We start from the raw sequence: 10,757 nt of genomic DNA on the forward strand, positions 1-10,757 counted from the left end.
TGTTTGTAGATAGGATATCATGTCCACATTTTGTACAGCAATTAATCACTGGGAGGAATGTATGCAATGTGTTAATTATTGAAACTGTCCTACCAATTTGATTTGAAACTGTCTCATTGCTATTTGTTTATCAATAAAATTATGGAAAAAAATCTGTTGCTCAGATTAGCAGATAGTTATGTATTATTGGACACATGATTATTACCACTTGCTTTCAAGAAACCTTAAATTTTTGTAATTGTCTCTCTTTTTTTCTTCCCTTACTTTTTCTTAAAAATTTATTTTAAAGAGAGTATAATAATAATTGACAGGACATTAAAAATGGTACACAGGGGGCTGGGGAGATGGCTCAGTGGGATAAGCACTTCCCTGGCAAGCGCAAGGGCCTGAGTTCAATCCCTGGTTCCATCAAAATATAAATAAATAAAAAATAAAAATGGTACACAATTAGAAGACCAAGATGACAGGCATTCAAGCACAGCTTCTCTATTACACATTGCTGTCCTTGATGTAGTTGCTTAGATGCAGAAATCAGCATACGGTTAGTCAAGTTGAAAATCATACACATTAACTGCTATTTTTTTAAAAAACTGATAGAAATTCTTACTACAATCACCTCAGCCATTATATATATAATATATATATACATTATATATATATTCCTTAAATTCCATTTCTTTTCATTTTACTATATCTGTTATATCTTTCAGGTTTTATTTCTTCTTTCAGGTTCTTACACTAGGGAGACAATATAATATTTACACATGTGGGTCTGTTTTATTTCACTTATGAATATAGTGTCTAGTTGCATCCACCTACCTATGAAGCCTTCAATTTTGTCTTTCTTTATAGCTGAGTAATACTTCATTGTATAAAATACATCTTTTTCATCCATTCCTCAGGTGATGGGTATTTCGGTTGCTTCCAAGATTTAGCTATGATAAATTGTGCTGCTATAAACATGGGTGCACATATATCACTATGACATGATGTTTTCAGTTCTTTCAGGAAAATTCCCAGAAGGGGAACAGCTGGATTGAATGGGATTTCCAGTCCTAGTTTTTTGAGGAGTCTCCACACTGATTTCCAGAGTGGTTGTACCAGTCTGTATTTCCTCCAGCAGTGGAGAAGGGCTCCTTTTTCCCCTCAACCTCTCCAGCATTTGTAGTTAGTTGATTTTTTATGATAGCCATTCTTTCTGGGTTGAAATGGTATCTCAATCTTGTTTTAATTTGGATTTCTCAAATGGACAGTTGAGAGGCAAATAAATACCAAATGAACATTCTTTGCCATTGGCAACCACTGGGAAATACAGTTTCAAATTTTTCCAGAAATCCTGAAAGAAAAAATTGATTGTGGCGATATCTGGTTTTCCCTGAAATGAGTATGGCTTATTTTTAGGAATAAATCCCACTCAAAGGCCATCCTTACAACCTCACTTGGTCCTTCTGTCATGGAGAAGGCCTCTGTACCTCTCCCTCCATCCCCATCTATGTAGATGGAGGTCCTGCTGGTGACCCATGAGGAATGATTGGAATTAGCTGAAACTGAACATTCAAGTCCTCACAGATGCAAAGACGTATTTTTCTTGTCATCACAGATGAAGTTCCTAACCTATGTCTTTACTTTGATTATTCCTCTCTTTTTAATATAGGGAAAGTCAACTTGGGCCATGAGCTCTCCTCTGATTCTACTGTGGTAATTCTCATGACAGATTATATATGCCTCAGATTAAGAAAGGGTACACAAATTTTGTGGAATTGGTTTCCTTGGAGTTCATCTTGCTTGTCTGGTACAGAGCAAGGTTGAATGCTTTATGGAGTCAAATGACTTCTCTCACTTTAGGATTACGAGGTGAATTTATTTTCCCCTCAAGATAATTAAATCCATTTTCTTATACATACCAGTAGTTCTTATGTTCTGTTTTTATGACCTAACCACTTTCAATACTTCATCAATCAAAAGACCTCAGAGTGAACAGTTTTCCTCCACCATTAGAACATTCTGTAAGATAAATTTGTTTATTTAATTTTTGTAGGGTGTTCTTCTTGTTTAAATTTATAGTAAGGAAGTGCCTTTGATATTAACTAACCATAAGGAAGTTACCTGCCACAATTAAAAATCGTGATTGGCCAAATTGTTTATCTTTATAGTTGAAAAGAGACTATTTAAATAAGATATCTTATTTTTATTTAATGTTTTTATTCTGTATATTTTATTTTATTTTAATATTTATTTTTTCCATAATTTTATTGACAGATGAATAGCAATGAGACAGTTTCAAATCAAATTGGTAGGACAGTTTCAATGATTAACACTGCGTACATTCTTACTAGTGGTTATTTGCTGTACAAGATGCAGACATGATATCCTATTTACAAACACTATTACAACAAATCTCTCTATTCATTAAGAGAATGTAACTATATATCCATCCTAACCATTTTGAATACACAGATACAAAATGGACATTCCTTTATATATCCCCTTTTTTGTTTAGTTCCATCATTTGAATATTATAGGTGTGTTAACTCAGCAAAAATATCCTAAGAGTCCAGTAATCCATAATAGTATTGGGTCTTCTGCTTGACTGGCAGTGTCAGAAATTGTTGACCTGAGTCCCCTACAGCTCAACATAACAACATGGCTTTACTTCTTGTACTTCATTTTTATACTTTTCTGCTGGATGGTTAAGACCAAGATAAAGCAAGACCTATGCAACAAGAGTTGTAGCTTTTGAGTCTGATAAGGTCAGTCAAATCCCCTCAGCATTTATTATTTAATGTTTGAAATATGTAATAAATGCATACAATATACCATTCAAAGAGTTCAAAAGAATGGTGAAGACTAAACTTTTTCTGACAAAGCACTATTATCCAAAATATATAAAAACTCTTAAAACTCAACAATAAGAAAATAAAGCAGCTAAACAATAACCAAGACCTTAAGAGACACCTCTCTAAGAGATATGCAAATGATAAATAAGAATACAAAAAGATGCTCAATATCCTATATCATCAAGAAAGCATAGGGGCCGGGGAGATGGCTCAATAGAATAAGCACTTCCCTGGCAAGCGCAAGGGCCTGAGTTCAATCTCCGGTTCTGCAAAAAAAAAAAAAAAAAAAGTATAAATGAAAACAACAAAGAGATATTGCTACATATCCACTGTAGTGACCCATATTCAAAATACTAATACCACTAAGTGCTTGAAAATATGTGAAATAACATAAACTCTCATTAATTATGAGTGGAAGTCCATAGCCACTTAGAAAGCAGCTTGTTGAGGCCGGGGAGATGGCTCAGTAGAATAAGCTCTTCCTTGGCAAGTGCAAGGGCCTGAGTTCAATCCCTGGTTCCACCAAAAAAAAAAAAGAAAAGAAAGCAGCTTGCTGATTGACTTCTTAGCATAGGACACAAACTCTTACAATATTATCCAGCAATTGCACTGTTGGTACAATATTTACGCAAATAAGTTGAAAACTCATATCCGTACAAGAAAGCCTAAACAAAGATGTTTCTAACACCTTTATTTATAATTACCAAAATGTGGAAGTAATAAGATAGCATCCAGTAAGTGAATGGACAGTCTCTAGTGCATGAACACAGGAATATTATTCAGCCTTAAAAAGAAATGATCTATCCAGCTATGAAAAGACACAGGGGAACCTTAAATGTATATTACTAAGTGAAAGAAGCTAGTCAGAATATGCTACATACTCTGTGGTTCCAACTACAGGAGATTCTGGGGGGGAAAGACAGTAAAAAGATCAGTGTTTGTCAGAGGTGATTAGATGAAGGGAAATAAGGGACAGACAAAGTAAAGAGGATTTTTAGGGCAGTGAAGCTATGGAATACAATGTTATAATGGTGGATACCTATCTTTATACATTTGTACAAACTCATAGAGGGTACACACCAAGAGTGAACTATGGCCTTTGGGTGGTAATATATCAACATAGGTTCATGTTACCAGTGTAACATTGCATTATGGGATGTCCACACTGAGAGAGGCCAGGAGGCCTTTTTTCTTTGAAAAGTCTATACAAAGTAAAATAAAAATAATAAAGGCCAGTGATTGCAAAAAAAAACAAAAAAATTGAAAAACCTTTGTTCTTCCCCCAGACCTTGGCTCTTGGGTAATCAGTCCTCAACATTTAGCAGGAAATTCTACATCCAGAAACACTTCAGAGGTTTTACTTAGAAACCTTATTGAGGGCTGGGGAGATAGCTCAGCAGTCTCAGCACTTGCCTGGCAAGCACAAGGACCTGGGTTTGATCAGCGGTACTGCATGCAATGCAGGCCCAGAACCCCAGGTGCACAGTGCCAGGCATGGTGGCGCACTCATGTAATCCCAGCGCTAGGGAGGCTGAGACAGGAAGATCACTATGTGTTTGAACTGTGTAGAAAGACCCCACATTGAATAAATAAAATTTTTTAAATGTTTTTAAAAAGAAACTTTATTGATTACCACCAAACTTTTTTGTTCATATTGACATCTTGAAAGTATAGTGGCTTCCAGCTTCTCAAATGACACTACTAAAGGCTGCTGAATAGTGAGATGGGCAAAGGTATGAGAGTCAAGGGACATTCATCTGCCACCACTAAGGGACCACTCTGTGGTAGCTAAGAGAAGTCCTGTTGAAATTAGTGTTTACAAGTGAATAACTTAATACAGAACATATAATTTAAATGATTATTTTATAATAGTCACTCAAAGAGTCAGGTACAAAAGAGTGCGGGAAATCTTCCACACACTAGAGACCCAAAGAATCCAGTGAGGGCCTGAGTCCCATGGTAATGTCCTGCATGAGTCCAGCTGAAAACTCAGAACCCAAGAAAATGCCTCCCATGAGTCCAATAGAGGCCAAGAGCCCACAATGTCTCATGCAAGTGTGTTTGATGGATCTGTACTGGGAAGGTCCAAAGGTCAGTGGTAGAAGCTAGAAAGTTTATGCCAGCAGGATGAAAGATTTGTGCCAACAGGCTGCAGAATCTGCACTGGAGACAGGAAGCAGTACTCAAAGTAAGAACCCAAGATCTCTTGAAAATTACCACAGCTATCCTCAGTGACAAGGAGGTCCCAAGCTCCTCTGATGATGATAACAACCAAGTCTATATCAGGAAAACCAGAGCAAAAAGCTTCTCCAAGACATTGAGCAGTGCACCATCTTCCCCTCTAGAGTTAGGAAGAGATGCTCAAAGTAAGGACCAGAGCTTAGCCAAAATGAACCACAACCATTCTCAGTGACAACAAGGCTCCTTTGATGTTGAGAACAGCTGAGTTCATATCAGGAAAGCCAACATGACAAGATCTTCAGGAGAACCAATAGCACTCCCTCTTCCTCTCCAGTTCTCCTTCCTATTTTGTTGGAAGCAATCCTCAGGTGGGCCCTACACATCCAGTGACATGCTGATTCAGTTCAGCTTAATGTTGACCACCAGTTGTCAATCTACCACAAGTCCCCTAAGAATTGTATCCACAGTTGCTAGCCCCAACTAGGAAACACATGCATGTCAAGAGGAATGGCATGTCTTCAAGGGGAAATGACTGAAGTTTGTATTTCCCTGACTTTATCCAATGTCTCCTCCCACTGCTCCCCAGCAAAAGCCCTTCTAGTTTATGTTTTCTCTTTGTAGGTTGTTTATTTTTCATTTCACAAATATTTATTATTGGATGTATGAAAGAAGAGAGGAAAAGAAGTAGAGGATGATTCCCAGACTTTTGGCCTAGATAACTATATGGATATTGTCATTTCCTGAAATATGTATTTGTTTGTTTGTACAGTGTCAACTTAGCTTAGACAGCGCTTCCTAAAATTTCCAGCTCTCTGGACCTGTTCCCTGAACTACAGACTGATATGCTTATAGATATGGTATGGTTCTGGATTAGGACTGGCCAGTCATATGTTCTTGAGATCAGGTAGACAGAGTTAAAGCAGCAACCTGAAGGTCAGTGTCAGGTGGCAGGCACCACTTAAGCTCACACACATTGTCATTGATGTGTCGGCTTACCTTGGTGGGTGATGAGTCCAGTGCAGCTCTTGACACTCTGCAGAAAGGATGGTGGAGGATGAAGAAGACAGAAGTCAATATACAAAAGCTGAGGTCAGGTGGAGCTCTCTCTCCTAATGGGAGAAAGGAACCACCCAGCACCTGAAGCACACTGATTTATACAAGCAGCAAATGAATAACTTCATGGTGAGTTTAGGAGGAGGGTAGAATCTGGGACAAGAAGAATATCTAATGTACAGCAGAACTGCATACCTTGGTGGCTTCATAGGGAACAAGTGGAAACCGTCTGTGTTATCTCAAGCAACGATCAGGTCACTATATACATCTGCTCCCTGGGCTGTGCACACTTCTCATGAGGCCCTGTCAAATGCATGAGAAGCAGTTGCCTTGTCCTAGTTCTCAAGGTACAAACAGCTTCTCCCCCAATAGGTTGGAGCTGGAGGATAGGCAGTAGCAGAGCCTATAGTCCCTCCACCTCTTATTTGATCTCCTTCTTCCACCTTTCTAAATCTGGCCCAGGTGTCTGTTCAGCTTCATGGTAAAGGGCACCAGTTCCTTCTGCAGCTACCTGCATTATGAGGGCTAGAGGCAGTGAGAACTAGACACAGCCTTGTGGTTCTAGTTAGTCATTATATCTAGGTGGCCTTGTTCTCTCTTGCTTCATGCTTTGCTCTTTTTCCTGACTGCCTGTGCTGCTGACCCCCAGTGGAATCAAGTAGAGGCAGCAGCCCCTCCACAGCTTATCCTTAGCTCTTTACTGTGACAATTAACTGATTGTGTCAATTTGAGTAAGAAACACCCAAGTAAATTAGATAGGCATAGTTCTAGGTGTGGATGAAGGGATTTACTGAAGACAGATGACATAGCGGATGAAGGGATTTACTGAAAATAGAAGACACAACCTGGCTGAGTGGCACCAACCTATAGGCTTTCAGCCTGAATTAAATAAAAGGGAAAGAAAGAAAGCAGGTTCATTTCTGTTACTTTGTAGAATCTCCAGTCTTCCCCTTCATCTTGGCCATCATCCCCTGGCCTCCAGCACAGATCCTTCAGCCTCCTGATGTGAACTCACATGGAACACTGCACTGAGCTCCCATGGATTGGATCCTTTGGATCTCCAGTGCACAAGCAGCCCTTTTTCAATTTTCCACACCTTACTCCGCAGGTGGACACTGTAAACCAATCTTGCGAATTCTTATATATTTGTATATCTTGCATTTAACCTCTTTCTCTAGTAAGCATTGACTGATACACCTGGTTAGTGACTTTCCTCTGATCTTGCAGCTGCCTTCTTCCACAACTTTACTTCCCATAGTGTCTCCCATGATTGTGTGGGGTCTGGTCTCTATGACTAAGTGAACTATTCCACATAACTCATGGTGATTCCAATTTTGTGTTCACACCTCACTAATACACAGCCAAAGAAGCAGGTCTAGATTCAAGATCAGGAGTTCAGTTCGAACATGTTAGATTTAAAGTTCCTTTTTAAGCATCCTTAAAAAGGAGATGGAGGGGCCGGGGAGATGGCTCAGTAGAATAAGCACTTCCCTGGCAAGTGCGAGGGCCTGAGTTCAATCCCCGGTTCCACAAAAAAAAAAAAGGAGATGGAGATGTTTAATAAGAAGTTTGATATTATGAGTGTGTTGTTCAGAGGAGAGATCCAGGCTAAGGAAATAAAAAATCAGTCAATGTAAAGATGGCCCTAAGGCCATGAGACTAAGAGAAGTTGTCAAAGGTGTAAGTGTAAATAGAGAAAAGTAATAAAATAACAGAGTCCAGGGATGCACTGACTAAGAAAATAAAGTACAAGGAATGCACAATAAGAGAGTAAATACTGCATGAAGATCAAGGAACATAACTAAAGGCCAGGATTGGTGCCACACACCTATAATCCCAACACTCCACAGCTGAGGTAGGAGGATTGCTGTGAGTTTGAGGCCAGCTGGGACTGCATAGTTTAGGCTTCATAGCCAGCCTAAACTACATAGAAAGGCCTTTCTCAGAAGAAAATAAAATTTTTTGACAAAACTTACACTTAATTTACAATGTAATAAAGGTTACAAGTAAAAAGCTACACAATAAGCATGAAAAGCCCTATTACACAAATGTACAAATCTCTGTACAAAGCTCCTATCAACGTTTCCTACCTCTGTCTCCTGTTGTTAGCCAGATCTAGTCTTGGAGCTCTGAGAAAGCAGAGCTTTCAAATGAGAGGAAGAGCCTCCAAAGCAACAGGTAAAAATGTCCTCTGGAGAGATGTCAGTTGCTTGCAAAGTAAAATATTTTCTTTTACATTTCCATTGACCTAACTGGCCATATCCTGGAAAAAAAATTTCCTTCAGAACACACTGAAAGCCAGGCATGGTGGTGAATGCCTACAATCCTAGCACTTGGGAGGCTGAGGCAGGAGGATTGCCCTGAATTCAAGGTCAGTCTGTACTACATAGCAAGACCCTGTCTCAAAAAACAAAACAAAACAAAACAAAAGAAGAGTAATACCTTAGAGAGTAGAGGGCAGTACTCTGGAACTAAATGAGAAACTTAGGCAAGTGGAGTGCTCAGGTTTGACAAAAAAAAAAAAGGTAAAGTTCAAATACTGTAAGTTAAAAACTATACATCTGTATTTGTCACAGACAAGGAAATCAAAATGTTTTCATTCCAACAGAAAGGACAAAAGAGAAAAGCCTAACTATTAGACCTCAAAACCACTGACCCAAAAAAGCTTTTCTCAGTTTAAGCCTTATCTTTAAAATGCTAAACCTTCTCAATCAATGTGGGATCCACTGCAACCCTTTGCTACCTGGAATTTACAAGGATGGTAAATGTAAACAACAGTGCCAGATGCCCAACCCTGGTGAGATGCCCAACCCTTACTGCTACCTCCGCAGCTCAGGATTCTGCCTGGGCTAAGTGACATCACATAAAATTGATACTAAAGAGAGGAAAAAAGGGCGAAGGAGCCAAGGAAGGCCCAAGAAAGAGCCAGAGCGGTGCACTTAAAACAACCTACAAAACCTTTCTCTACACCAGCAGTGTTGTGAAGATAGCTTCAGGGGATGTTTCAGCCCACCCCAGTCTTAACACACACACTCAGTACCCCAGGAGACATTCTGAGATGATACTGCACACATGGAAAGATTTTCACCCTTGTACATTAGCTCCCCCATTCACTCTTCCACCCCACTCCCACCCACTCCCACCCTTCTCCATGACCAAAAATACCAAATCAGTAAGGAAAGTGTGGGCTTCTTGCCTGCCAAGCCGCCTTTGTGTATTTCTTCTTCATGGGTTCATTAATAGCTTCAGGGTTACAGACTTCAGGGTTTGGTGTGGGGTTCATGTTCACAGCTGATGGCATGACGGGAGTCAAGTACACATCAGGGGTGAGGTTCGGGTATGGCATGGGCAAGCCACTGATGAGTGCTGTCCTGTGGATGCTATGTGGTTGGAAGCCCGCTTCACCATGCATGGGGGGCAGACCCCCAAAGAGTTCTCCACTGAAAACAAAGTTCTACATGTGCCTGCTCCCTGCCTCCTCCAGGCCCAGGGAGCCAGGACCTTCCGTCCTCTTCTTCTTGACAGGGACCACTGCCATTTGCACCATGTTCTGGAAGTGACCAACAGAGGGATCCACGTCCTCTGGGCTGATGATTTCATCATCGTCACTGAAAGGCCCCCGTGAGTTCTTCCGCTTCCTCTTCGGTCTCTGAATGTCTAGATTTCCCTCCTCAACAGTGAAGGTAGAAATTCGCTTGTTGTGGGCAGTGTTAAGCTCTGTGAGAATTGAGCTCAGTTTCTTCCTCCAGAAGCCCCAGCAAACCCTTGAGTTCATCATCTTCTCGACCCATCTTCTCATCTCCTTTCACAGCTGATGGCAGCATCTGAGGCTTCTCACGCTGAGTGGACGCCCTTGTGCATGCACCAAATGAGACTGTGGAGTTGATAGAGATTTGCTGTGGCTTGTGAGGTTCCAACCGAATGTGACCCAAGAATGTGCCATGTGTACTGTTGAGACCTATCAGGAAGACTGTTCAGATGCTTGTGGTAAACCAGAGCAGCATGCACCTGAGAGCAAGACTGATGGTCAACGGTAAAGTCACACAAACCAGGGTTTCTCCCAAATAAGTAATACTTCTTCTCATCAGTAATCAGTTTCTCAATTACTTTGTCTCCTATGACTACATTCAGATGTAAACCAGGTGGGGGTTTACCTGCCCAGTCGGACAGTCAAAAGGCAGGAGGGTAGAGCTAGACTTTGCTGCTGCCGCCATCTTGCATCTCCCAAAAAAATAAATTTTAAACACTGTTAACTGAGCAAAGGTTTTCAGTTGAACAAACGTAGAAAATTTGAAAATAGGTGTGGGCTGTATATCAGGCATATGATAAAAATATATGTACCAGTTTAAAAATATACATGTCATATAAAAATCTGATGATAATTTTGTTTCCATCTCTCCCTGGGATTCTGCCCAGGGATTCTGTAATTAGCAACAATGGTAGCTTTATAGCACCACCAAGATAATTCACGGCAAACCATAGCAGGTATTACAATAAAGACAAAATTTAAAAATACATGTATCATTCAAACTGTGCTACAAATTGAGGTGTAAAATATATGTTGTGGTTCACATCAAAAGAAATTACCAACAAAGTGAAAAGGCAACCTACAAATTTGGAAAAAATCATGACAAATAAGTACTCAGACAAGAGTCTGCTCTCTAGAATCTATAAAGAACTAAAAAA

At 40.0% G+C, this 10,757-nt stretch overlaps 1 pseudogene; it reads right to left on the bottom strand.

Annotated features, from left to right (window-relative positions):
* Nucleotides 1-9,181: 9,181 nt before the first annotated feature.
* Nucleotides 9,182-10,285, bottom strand: LOC101571993 (annotated as a pseudogene).
* Between the last annotated feature and the right edge of the window lie 472 nt (nt 10,286-10,757).

The sequence above is a fragment of the Octodon degus genome, unplaced genomic scaffold (genome assembly GCF_000260255.1).
Source record: "Octodon degus isolate 3935 unplaced genomic scaffold, OctDeg1.0 scaffold00041, whole genome shotgun sequence".
Taxonomy (NCBI): Eukaryota; Metazoa; Chordata; class Mammalia; order Rodentia; family Octodontidae; genus Octodon; species Octodon degus.